Source organism: Triturus cristatus, chromosome 1_2 (genome assembly GCF_964204655.1).
Source record: "Triturus cristatus chromosome 1_2, aTriCri1.1, whole genome shotgun sequence".
Taxonomy (NCBI): domain Eukaryota; kingdom Metazoa; phylum Chordata; class Amphibia; order Caudata; family Salamandridae; genus Triturus; species Triturus cristatus.
The window spans coordinates 199,334,678-199,347,647 of record NC_140580.1 but is presented as its reverse complement, the minus strand read 5'-3'; the positions used below and the strand labels follow the sequence as shown (position 1 = coordinate 199,347,647).

The following is a 12,970-nucleotide window of genomic DNA, read 5'->3' as shown; positions in this document are numbered from 1 at the left end:
GGCGGTTCGCAAGAGTGAAACGCACTGGTTCCAAATGGACAGGGCTGTGGCTTGTCGCCTGCTGTGGGACCTAGCCTGGCTGCCGAGAGGTGCCAGACACTGTAGTGCTTATAGTGTTTATATTGCCACCCCGATGAAAACTGTTTTGGAGATCTGGGACAAAATAGCAGCGACCCATGGCTTTACCACCTTCCCCTCCCCCAACACACCCCTGGAGCGTAATCAGCAGTTGGTGAGTGCCATATCATAGCACAACTCTTTGCAGGGGGACTTTTTGAATCCTTCGAGCAATGCAAGACGGACTTTAGCCTTCCTAAAACAGCGTGCTTAGAATATTTTCAAATTCGCCACTGGCTCCACACCCCTTCCCACACAGAGGGTGCAACACGCCAACTTACTCCTTTTGAAACCTTAGTCCGATCTTTTATGGCTCCCGAGGGCTGATTTCCAAGACTTACAAGGTTCTTCAACACTTACATGCAGGGCCCCCTCACACCTACCAACACAACTGGCAGAGGGATCTCAAGGAAAATATTCTCCCTGACCAATGGGAACAGCCATGGTGGAATATTCCATGCATTTTTAAAAGCGTTGCACAGCAAGAGACGGCATATAAAATCATGACCCGTTGGTACTATATCCCCATTAGGCTGCAAAAGATGTTCCCCGGCTTCGCTCCTCTCTGCTGGCGTTGTCAGACCTCCCAGGGATCATTCATATGGTGGTCTTGTCTACTCATAAAAAAAAATTGGAAAGAAATCCTGAGCCACAGTAGGGAGGTGGTGGGGTTTCCTATACCAAGTGACCTGGCAATAACGATTCTAGGACTCCGTCCGAGGTCCCTTAAAGCCATGACACACTCGGACTGACGCTTGATCTTTCACATGCTTGCTGCAGTGAAACAGGTCAAAGAGCTTCATTGGAAGAAGGCTTTTGTCTATGGCATGTCATGACGATGGAGCTTCTCTCTCATAGACTAACCCACACCGATGCCAAATTTGAGCACCCTTGGCAACCCCTGGTCTCACACCTCTCTAAACTAGAACATGCCTGATCAGTTCCTCCTCGCTTGAGAGCCCTCCAACTCTTTGCAGACCCCTTACTTCCAAGGGGAGAACCTTGTGAGGATGGGGCGGGATAGCAGGGGGGGATACCTACCCTTTCCTCTGAAGAGACTGAATATGGCCCCAGGTCCAGGGAACCTGCTCACCCTTTCCCAGGGCTTCTCTACCTACACCAAGGAGACGCTGCACAATCCTCTCTTCCCTCCTCTTCTTCTCTTTCTTTTCTTTTTCTCATTTTTCTCAGTCTAAGGTGCCGATCACAATCCGGTAAAAACCGGGTACGAACCGTCGGACGGAGCATATTCTCCGTCCGACGCGTACCCGGTCGTCAAAATATACAAACATGGAATTACGATTCGCACGGGTACACCATTACCGTACGAATCGTAAAAAAGACCGACCGAACAAAAAACACCTACCAATGCGATCCGGGAAAGCGCCGACCTGACGTCGGGACGCACGCAGCCAGCCATTCACGACCCAGGAATCACGATTCGCACCGACGTCACCCCGCACGGTGAATATTTTGCGGCAGCCAAAAACTGCCGGGAAATCAGGACGACGCGAACAAGGACCACCAGTACGCGACGGACAGACGACGACGCGAACAAGGAGGACCAGTACGTGACGGACAGACATGGACCCGAACCTACGAGTCATCCCTGCCCTCATAGCAGTCCACCTCCTCTACAGGTTACGACGCAGACGCCGCAGAAGGTCAGAATAACTAAGGGAGGGGGGAAAGTGGGGTGGGGTGGGGGTGGCACTACCAGGGCAGGCCACAAAACAACCACATGAGTGACACACTACACATGGCCTGGACATACCTGACTCCCATGCCCTGGTCACCACGAGGGGGTGGGGGCGTGTCCTGATAATCCAGCGACCGCCACAACGGAAGTCCGTCACCACGCGAACCGGCAACACAACCAGACAGGTACGTCCCGTACCCACGCCTGAAGAGCGTGGGTACGAGTCGGACCACGCCCACACACGTCACCCCAACAATGGCGGGACGGATCGCACCCACGTGGCAAAGGCCTGGGTACGGGCCGCACAAACATCACATAGCGTGGGGACGGATATGTACGGACCCTACCCCCACCCCGTATGCAAGGAGCGTACCCCCCACCCCAACAGTGAAAGTACGACCCGTACCCCCACCCGCGTATGCAAGGAGCGTACCCCCCTGCCCAACAGTGTAAGTACGACCCGTACCCCCACCCACGAATGCATGGAGCGTACCCCCCATGCCAACAGTGTAAGTACGACTCGAACCCCCACCCACGAATGCAAGGAGCGTACCCCCCAGCCCAACAGTGTAAGTACGACCCGTACCCCCACCCACGAATGCAAGGAGCGTACCCCCCACCCCAACAGTGTAAGTACGACCCGTACCCCCACCCGTGAATGCAAGGAGCGTACCCCCCTGCCCAACAGTGTAAGTACGACCCGTACCCACACCCGCGGACGTACGGAGCGTACCCCCAGCCCAACAGTGTAAGTACGACCCGTACCCCCACCCGCGGACGTACGGAGCGTACCCCCAGCCCAACAGTGTAAGTACGACCCGTACCCCCACCCGCGGACGTACGGAGCGTACCCCCAGCCCAACAGTGTAAGTACGACCCGTACCCCCACCCGCGAATGCAAGGAGCGTACCCCCCTGCCCAACAGTGTAAGTACGACCCGTACCCCCACCGGCGAATGCAAGGAGCGTACCCCCCTGCCCAACAGTGTAAGTACGACCCGTACCCACACCCGCGGACGTACGGAGCGTACCCCCACCACACCAGTGTCAGTAGACTCGTACCCTCACCTCTAATGCAGTGTGCGTAACCCCACCGTGTATGTGCCAAGCGCACATATCCAGAAATCGGAGGTGTGTGTGCAGAGTCCACCCAGCAGTGCCCTGAGACAGGAGTGGTGGGTGTGGAGTCCTCCCAGCAGTGCCCTGAGACAGGAGGGGTGGGTGCCCATCACTCCCAGCAGTGCCCAGAGACAGGAGGGGTGTGTGCAGAGTCCTCCCAGCAGTGCCCTGAGACAGGAGGGGTGGGTGCAGAGTCCTCCCAGCAGTGCCCTGAGACAGGAGGGGTGGGTGCCCATCACTCCCAGCAGTGCCCAGAGACAGGAGGGGTGTGTGCAGAGTCCTCCCAGCAGTGCCCAGAGACAGGAGGGGTGTGTGCAGAGTCCTCCCAGCAGTGCCCTGACACAGGAGGGGTGGGTGTGGAGTCCTCCCAGCAGTGCCCTGAGACAGGAGGGGTGGGTGTGGAGTCCTCCCAGCAGTGCCCTGACACAGGAGGGGTGGGTGCAGAGTCCTCCCAGCAGTGCCCTGACACAGGAGGGGTGGGTGCAGAGTCCTCCCAGCAGTGCCCTGACACAGGAGGGGTGGGTGCAGAGTCCTCCCAGCAGTGCCCTGACACAGGAGGGGTGGGTGCAGAGTCCTCCCAGCAGTGCCCTGACACAGGAGGGGTGGGTGCAGAGTCCTCCCAGCAGTGCCCAGACACAGGAGGGGTGGGTGTGGAGTCCTCCCAGCAGTGCCCTGAGACAGGAGGGGTGGGTGTGGAGTCCTCCCAGCAGTGCCCTGACACAGGAGGGGTGGGTGCAGAGTCCTCCCAGCAGTGCCCTGACACAGGAGGGGTGGGTGTGGAGTCCTCCCAGCAGTGCCCTGAGACAGGAGGGGTGGGTGTGGAGTCCTCCCAGCAGTGCCCTGACACAGGAGGGGTGGGTGCAGAGTCCTCCCAGCAGTGCCCTGACACAGGAGGGGTGGGTGCAGAGTCCTCCCAGCAGTGCCCTGACACAGGAGGGGTGGGTGCAGAGTCCTCCCAGCAGTGCCCTGACACAGGAGGGGTGGGTGCAGAGTCCTCCCAGCAGTGCCCTGACACAGGAGGGGTGGGTGCAGAGTCCTCCCAGCAGTGCCCAGACACAGGAGGGGTGGGTGTGGAGTCCTCCCAGCAGTGCCCTGAGACAGGAGGGGTGGGTGTGGAGTCCTCCCAGCAGTGCCCTGACACAGGAGGGGTGGGTGCAGAGTCCTCCCAGCAGTGCCCTGACACAGGAGGGGTGGGTGTGGAGTCCTCCCAGCAGTGCCCTGAGACAGGAGGGGTGGGTGTGGAGTCCTCCCAGCAGTGCCCTGACACAGGAGGGGTGGGTGCAGAGTCCTCCCAGCAGTGCCCTGACACAGGAGGGGTGGGTGCAGAGTCCTCCCAGCAGTGCCCTGACACAGGAGGGGTGGGTGCAGAGTCCTCCCAGCAGTGCCCTGACACAGGAGGGGTGGGTGCAGAGTCCTCCCAGCAGTGCCCTGACACAGGAGGGGTGGGTGTGGAGTCCTCCCAGCAGTGCCCTGAGACAGGAGGGGTGGGTGCAGAGTCCTCCCAGCAGTGCCCTGAGACTGGAGGGGTGTAACACATGTGTGTGAGGCCAGAATTATCCACATGCATACTGGCTACAAGGGAACATGTCCCCATGAACTCATGTCAACAGACTCCACACACAAGTACAGTGATCACCAAGGATGCCACGATTGTCGCAGGTGGAGACATGGCCCTGCATGCATGGCCAAAGTAGAAGGGCTCCGTCACACACACAGCTCATGTAGACACAGCTCTGCGCTAAACATTGGGAACACCCTGCAGGGAAGAAAGCTGGGTACACAGAGGAAGGAATACACCCTTGGACAAGTGCACCATGCAGTAACTGCCTACATGAACAAAGAAAGTTAGCCAACACCTTGTGATGGCACACAGATCACAGGGTCCCACCAATGAGCAGTACTCTACTACATATCCCACACACCCAAACCCTTACACACCACCCAAAACCATGCAGCAGCCCCACCAACACCAATACCAGCATAGCAGTAGTGTGATAATGAAAACAAAATTAAGCTTTATTCTGCAGGAGCACAATGTCCGTGGATCGCAGGCAGTTCAATCTTCACAAAGCCCATAGGGCAGTCAATGATTCTCAGCTGGATGGGGGACACAGTGGGATGCGTGTCCCCTACCTTGCCTGCACAGTCAAATGGCATCGTCTTCCACACTGGTGAGGGCATCAGGGGGGGGGGGAGCAACAGGCACCGCAGGGACATCAGGGCAAAGGGGCGGCGTTGTGGGTGCAGGGATGGAGGAGTCCACCAGAGGGGGTGGGTCAGTGCCAAAGGCGGAGGCCAGGATGGCACTACACACCTTTGCAAGGTCATCCAGGGAGTCCCCTGCACCCGAAGGGACCTCAGGCCCCAAGGAGGGGGGGGGGGTCAGAGGGATGGGTCGCAGCGCCACCGGGGGAGGGTGGAGACAGGGGGGGAGACTCAACCACCCTGACCGGGGACCTCCGTGACCGCTTGCGTGGTGGTGTAACTGTGGGGCTCAGGGACAGAGCGGCCATGAAGGAGTCCTTGGGGGAGATGTGGCCAGGAGAGCTGAGGGGAGGGGATTTGGAGGGAGTGGACTGGGTGGAATGCGGACTCCCACTATGGCTGCGTGTCACACGTTTGCCCCCCGACCCAGTGGGTGTGCCTACCTCACCCTGTGTGTGCGTGTCAGGTGGAGTGCGGTGGACCTTCCCTGCTGGTGTGGTGCCCGTGTCCGTTGATGTGGGTGCATGCCGACGTCTGGGTGTACGTGTGACAGGCATGGGAGTGGGAAGTGTGGATGGGGCAGGGGTAGGTGGGGGGAGGTCGCGCTGCAGGAGACCCACTGCTGCAGTCAGTGTGGAGTCGATGGACCTCAGCAAGTTGCGTTGGTCAGCCTGCGATGAATGAATGCCCTCCAAGAAAGCCTCGATGTTGGTGAGGGTTTTGCCGTGGGCATGGAGGACATTAAGGATCGCAGCCTGACCAACCTGCAGTTGCCGCTGGATGTCCACAGACTCTGCATTGGCGGCAGCAGTGGAGACAGGGGCAGGGGGCGCGGTGCCTGGCAGGAAGGAGACATGCTGTGACCGGGCACGCTGGGAAGGGACACGAGCAAGTGGGAGGCGGCTGGTGGAAACTGAGGGGGCGGTGCGAGGTGTTGTTCCGCTGTCAGCTGCTGGTGCAGCCTCCGCCCACTCGGAGACATCGTCCCCGGACCTGTCAGCTTCGTAGTCTGATGTGCCAGTCGACAGGTCCTCGGCCACACTCTCCTCCGCCTCTGTCCCACTCGATGTGCCAGCCCCGATGTCACGGCTGGCACTGGTGCTCGGTCCCTCCGCCTGGTCTGTGTCCATGTCTCCCTCTGTGTCCCCCGACGATGCTGTGGGCAGGGTGGAGAGACAGAAATTATTCAGACACCTGTACACATCTGTCACATGAGTCCAATCTACATAGGTAACATTGCATGGCCTGAAAAGGAAGATCCCTAACATCTACTGAACAGGGTACCGATGTAGGGCATGCAACACACAGTTGGTTGAGCCACCATGCCACTGAAATACCATGGAGAGCATGAGACAATAGCGAAACACAGGAAAAGGAGTCTGACATAGCACCCAGGTCCTGGGGACAATCCAGCACTGCATCTGCACCACACAGCGTTTGCGAAAATACCGATGACCAGGGACCATATCCATGAACTTGAGACACATGCTGCATAGGTAATGCTGAAAACATGCACAACATGACTCGGTCACTGCACATTGCGTGTGTGTCCAGGCACATCACACACTGCCCAGACCCAGCAAGTGGTAATCAGGATTTAACACATAGGCATTGCCCGCCCCAACAAGACCCTACACGAGGCAAATTGTGGAGACACAGGTGGCACCAACATCTCATGGTCTGGGTGATACACACAGGGGCAGGCAAAAAGCAAGATTGGACGCCAAACAGCCAAGGTGCGCCTGTACAAATAATGAGGTACCAGTGCCCATCCTCAGATGAGTATAACAAGACACACAGGCACTGGCAACTGTGAGTATGAAGAAGGACAATCAGGTCAGGCTGCACAGTGGACACCTGTACAAATTAGCACGTCTATATACATGGTGACAGGGGACAATGGCACAGAGCACAACTTACGCTGTAGACACTGACAGTGGCCACGTTCATGATGACACATACACCACTGAGGAAAAGGTGCCCCAGGGGACAGTAGTGGGCACGCAACTACATGCTACTGAATGGTAATGACAGCAACACACGTCACCATCCCTGCACTATGTGTATCGCACAGTCATGCACATCATGTCACAGGCCACTACATAGGACATGCGCGCTGTAAGGCATGACACATGAGAGACCAACTCCCATGTCTGGAGTCAGCATCAGTGCCAACTGACATGGAACCCACATGCAGTGAACTTGACAGTGCACAGGCAAGGTCCCACAACCTGTTACACACCACCCCCACACATGATGCTACAGACATTGTTCCCGTGGACAAAGCGCCAGCCTACATTACCCTGGGAAGGAGTGACTACACACAGACCAGGGAACACATTGCAAGGAGGGGAAGGGTGGCAGGGGCACAGCGCTATACTGGGCCAAACAGGATCTGCACAGCACCTTTAAACCCTGCCTGTGGATTCATGCTACTGTGCCCTTACAAATGCCGGTGACACACAACAAACACACATGTACCTACCCCCTTCCGGCTGCTGCATCGCCTGTAAGCGCCTCTCCAGGTCTGGAAAGACCACCGGCAGCACACGCCTGTGGAGGTGGCTCAGACGGCGGCGGCCGCGGTTCTTGTGGCTCTCAGGTGAGTCCCCCAGCAGGAGCCGTGCAATCCTCCGCGTCCAGCACCGGATATCCTGCCAGCGTTTCCTCACCTGGGCCAGGCGCCGCCTCCGACCATCCACACCCCTCACGGCACTGACGGCGGTCAGCCAGATCTGCTCCTTGGCAGTGGCGCCTACCTGTGAGGAGGAACAAGTGACACCACATCAATACACCAGCCACATGTCACAGAGAGACATATGGGTACAAATTAGCTGGTAACAACAAGGCATGTCATGCAGCCAACGCATTGCACCTTTGTCATAGGGACATCATCCCCTGGTGAGGGAAAAAGCAGTACGTGCCACAGTGGGTACACAGGTGGAATGATGGCAATGTCACAATCAATGATCTAGGCTCACACTGTGCATCACACCCACCCCTCCTGGCTCAGGGCACTGCTGTGAGGACTCCACACCCACCCCTCCTGTCTCAGGGCACTGCTGGGAGGACTCTGCACCCACCCCTCCTGTCTCAGGGCACTGCTGGGAGGACTCTGCACACACCCCTCCTGTCTCAGGGCACTGCTGGGAGGACTCTGCACCCACCCCTCCTGTCTCAGGGCACTGCTGGGAGGACTCTGCACACACCCCTCCTGTCTCAGGGCACTGCTGTGAGTGATAGGCCCCCACCCCTCCTGTCTCAGGGCACTGCTGGGAGACATCAGGCACCCCCCCCCCGGGACCCCCCCGACAGTACATGGCATGTGTGTTACACCTGGACGCAATGGCAGAAGTCACAGTCACCACATAGGGACAGTCTGTGGCAGTGGCCTATGCACTCACCTGATAACCTGGTCGCCCATACAGCATGGAGTACTGTGGGAGGATCACATCCAGCAGAGCCATGTTCTCCTCCAGGGTGAATGGCTGTGTCCTCTCCACAGCCCTTGACATGGTTCCAGGGAATCAGTAGCAGCAGCTGGGTCGACGAATGCAAAGATGTGCAGGCAAGTGCTCCCTCATGGGACCTGGCTGCCTTATATGTGCCCTTCTGCCCAGTCTCATGCACAGGAGTACAGAGAGATTGGTCACTCACATTTGCATCCTATGTTTCCACCAATCCCTTCAAACCTAGCAGTCTGTGGGTTCTCTATCGGTTTCATTCTCCTGCATGATGTCAGCCCCACAAACACATTGCAACAAAGTAGACAAATCCCAACTGACTTCTGCTGTGCACCTTCCAGAACAATTTCCAATTTTGAACTTGGTCTCCATGACAACCAGCATGCATGTAGGCCTTAATACTTGTCCCCCATGTAATTTGGAGCATCACACACAGGTACGGTGCGTGTGGGGGCCCTAGGGCACCCCAAATGCATGGCAACGGCCCGTACATGCATGCCTACGCTCTCCATCACTTTTGGTCTGCACGCGTATGCGTACTCGTAGTGGTACGGACCGAACACTCGCATCTACGCTCACTATCACTACGGGTACGCATACGCGTGCAGACCCATAGTGATAGTGAGCGTAGATGCGAGTGTACGGTCCGTACCACTACGGGTACGCATACGCGTGCAGACCCATAGTGATAGTGAGCGTAGATGCGAGTGTACAGTCCGTACCACTACGGGTACGCATACGCGTGCAGACCCATAGTGGTACGGACCGTACACTCGCATCTACGCTCACTATCACTATGGGTCTGCACGCGTATGCGTACCCGTAGTGGTACGGACCGTACACTCGCATCTACGCTCACTATCACTATGGGTCTGCACGCGTATGCGTACCCGTAGTGGTACGGACCGTACACTCGCATCTACGCTCACTATCACTATGGGTCTGCACGCGTATGCGTACCCGTAGTGGTACGGACCGTACACTCGCATCTACGCTCGCCATCACGATGGGTACACATACGGCAGCACTCCCACAGTGATTTGGGAACATGCACAGGCCCTCTCAGCAGCAGTACGGCGGATTTTACACATCACTGTGGTGATAGGCGACACACATGTCGGAATAGGGCGGACATACTTGTCCATGGATGGACATACTTGTCCAGGAATGGACACCAAGGCATCGTCTGTGCATTACCACATGTGTTGGGCACAGGTGTCACAGGCTGTGATGTGGAACATGCCTCCTGAGTGGAGAAGGCACCAGATGTATGATGAGATGTGTACATGTGTACTGTGTGAGGGTGCAATGTGTGCCAGGCATGCCCTTGACTCCTTTGACATGTGTGCATGTGGGACTGCGCACTTGGGGTGAGCGTCACTGGCATGGCACGGACACCAACACACGGAAGTGTCCCATGATGCCCGGTACAGGGGTCATGACACATGACTCATCACTACCCACAGTGCACAATGTGACTATGCCATATATGTGTCCGGGATTTACATCGGGTTGATGTTGTTGCACCCTCAAAAGCTGCAGCCGTTGCAGCAACCAACATGTGGCTGTGTGTAGATTGTCATTGCACACTGTTCCCAACACCATGCCACATGTGTTACCGGATGTGAGGTGCACATGTATGCAAGGGACACGGAGTAGCGTGACAAGGCCATGTCAGCAAACTCACAAGGAATGTGTGGGGAGTCATGACATGTGCACCTTCATGGCAAGGTGTGTGGGCTGGACTAGTGTAATGTCATGTGACCTGTGGCTCAAGTGTTCCGCTGCCAGTCTCTGCAATCAGCATCACACTTCTGCTGATGTGTGGGTGTATGTCACTCCTGTCTTGCGTCGGGCAGTGCACTTGCACTGGGACACAGCTATTCCCATGGCGTGGCATGGGGAGGTTCTCAATCACCGTGTGTAGCTGGGTCTTGGAAGGAGTGTCACCTTGCATCCATACGTGTCCTGGGCATGTAGCACATGCCTGACTCCCTATGTGGCATGTGTGTATTGGCAGATTTACATGTGCTCAGTAGACATGAGTTGTTCTCGTAGTGCACTCACTCTTCCTTGTCACTTCCAAATTACTGCAGAGCGCCTCCTGTTGCCCGAAGAATTCCAGACTTGGCCACCATGCAGGAGAATGACAGGATCCGGCTCTACCGCTTCACCCAACCGTTGATTCTGGAGCTGACGGCGAGACTGGCACCACACCTGCAACCGCAGCACAGGTATCCTACGGCACTGACACCCCAGCTGAAGGTAATGGCTGCCCTACATTTCCTTGCCACGGGTACCTTCCAATATACCATAGCTCATGTTGGTGGCATGTCCCAGAGCATGTTCAGCGGTGTGCTGCATGATTTCTTGGAGGCCATGTTGATTCACCTGGATGACTTCATCAAGTTCCCAACCCCTGAACAGATGACTGAGGTCAAGTGTGGTTTCTATGCCCTGGGAGGGATGCCCCATGTCATTGGGTCCATAGATGGGACACATGTAGGTTTGGTACCACCACACGCACGGGAGGTGGCGTACCGCAATCGGAAGCACTACCACTCCATCAATGCCCTTGTGGTGTGTCTGTCCAACATGGTGATTTCACATGTCTGTGCTCGTTTTCCAGGATCAGCACACGATGCCTACATCATGAGGCGTAGCGGGATGCCTGATATGATGATGCAGCTGCGCAACGAACGTGCATGTGTTGTTGGTGGGTACAGTCTGTCTGTCCTGTATTCTGTTTGGCCGAGCAGCACTACCGCTTCGCCAGTTCTAACGATATCCATGTGCTTTCCATTTAGGGGACGCTGGCTATCCCAACATGCCTTGGCTGCTGACACCTCTCCGCAACCCCATCACGCCGGCCCAGCTCCGCTACAACACCGCCCATGGCCGGACAAGGCGAGTGATAGAGAGGACGTTTGGCATGCTGAAGAGCCGATTCCGGTGCCTCCACAAGACCGGCGGCGCACTCCCATATGCCCCGGCGAAGGTCTGCAAGATCTTCATGGTCTGCTGCATGCTGCACAACATGGCAGTTGAAAGAGCTGTGCCCCTCATCCTGGATCAAGATGACGAGGACCATCCACCCGTGGAGGACGAAGGGCTTGGCAATGGGGCTAGTGATGTGGAGGATGTGGAGCCGCAAGAGGACATCCGGACTCGGCTCATACGCGACTTCTTTGCTTAGTGGTGAGTACCAGGGTCTGAGTGTGCACGCATTGGTCCCCGTGTGGCATGCGTTGTGATGTGTGTCTCCACCTGCATGTATGGCACGTGGGTCAGAGGTGTGTGTGGGTGTGTCACTGGAGTGATGGTGGCAGTGATGGTAGTATTTCCCCAGGCATAATTGTGACCTAGCATGTTGTCATACATACATGTGTCGAGTAAATGCACATGCAAGTGGCTGTGCTTCTTGTGGCTGACTTCTTGTGTGTCTCTCTTCCCCAGGTACCTGCGCATGCCGTTTGCTGGTTGCATTGTTGTGGCACTGCTATTCCTCATGGACATGGCATCGTGGGCTGACTCAGCGTTACAGGCACGGACACGTTTGGAAGTCTCCATGGGGTAAGGGATGCATCTGGGGTGTATTGGGTGTGGCAGTTGTTCACGATGTGTGCACACTGCCCCGGTCGGGGTTTGGGTCCTCTGCAGACATGTGGCATCCCCATGGGACACGACATGCAGCTGGGTACACCTGAATAGATGGGCTGCCTGGTTGTCAGTCATCAGTGATGGGATGGTGGATTGTGATGAAGGCATCAATGTGTGTGACACTGCCCTCGGACACATACGGTTAACATTGTCTTGACATGGCGTGGGACTTCCACATCAGCGGATGTATGGTGTATGGCAGGCTCTCCGTGAGCAGCTGTGGGTATTTAGCTATTATCCGACACTTGTGTGCCAGTTCCATGGCTATCACGCATTTGTGCTGCAGAAGGGGGGTGCCAGTGTTGGAGCCACATGTTACTCCACATGATGTGTTCATGTGTACTTCAAGTTGCCTCTGCAATCCCAAACACATGACTATTAAAGGTGTCCCTATGCCTCCAAGGTGCCTCTTCTCAGTCAATGCTGGTGTGTTGGCACGGTGCATCCTGCATGTCTGGCATGGTATTCCCTGATTGTGGCTATGTGTCAATGTGTCGAGTGGCAAGATGCAAGCTGTGTGTGTGTGCTGAGACTGTGTAATGGGCATGATGTCCATGACTGTGTGGGTATTGTGACATGTGCCATCCCCATGCATCCAACGTTGTCCATGACCCCATTCTCTGCATCCACCGGACTCAAGCTTGCAGGACATGGTTCTGCCACCTGTCTACACGTACCTGGGTGCCCCCCAGGACACGGGCCAGGAT

The 12,970-nt window shown here is 56.6% G+C and overlaps 1 long non-coding RNA gene across 1 annotated transcript; it reads left to right on the top strand.

Moving 5' to 3' along the window:
• The first annotated feature begins 10,785 nt into the window (after window positions 1-10,785).
• LOC146867041 (uncharacterized) lies at window positions 10,786-11,544 on the top strand. Its single transcript, XR_014966057.1, has 3 exons — window positions 10,786-10,868; window positions 11,233-11,319; window positions 11,411-11,544. It is a non-coding gene; the product is annotated as an uncharacterized LOC146867041 (long non-coding RNA).
• The last annotated feature ends 1,426 nt before the right edge of the window (window positions 11,545-12,970 follow it).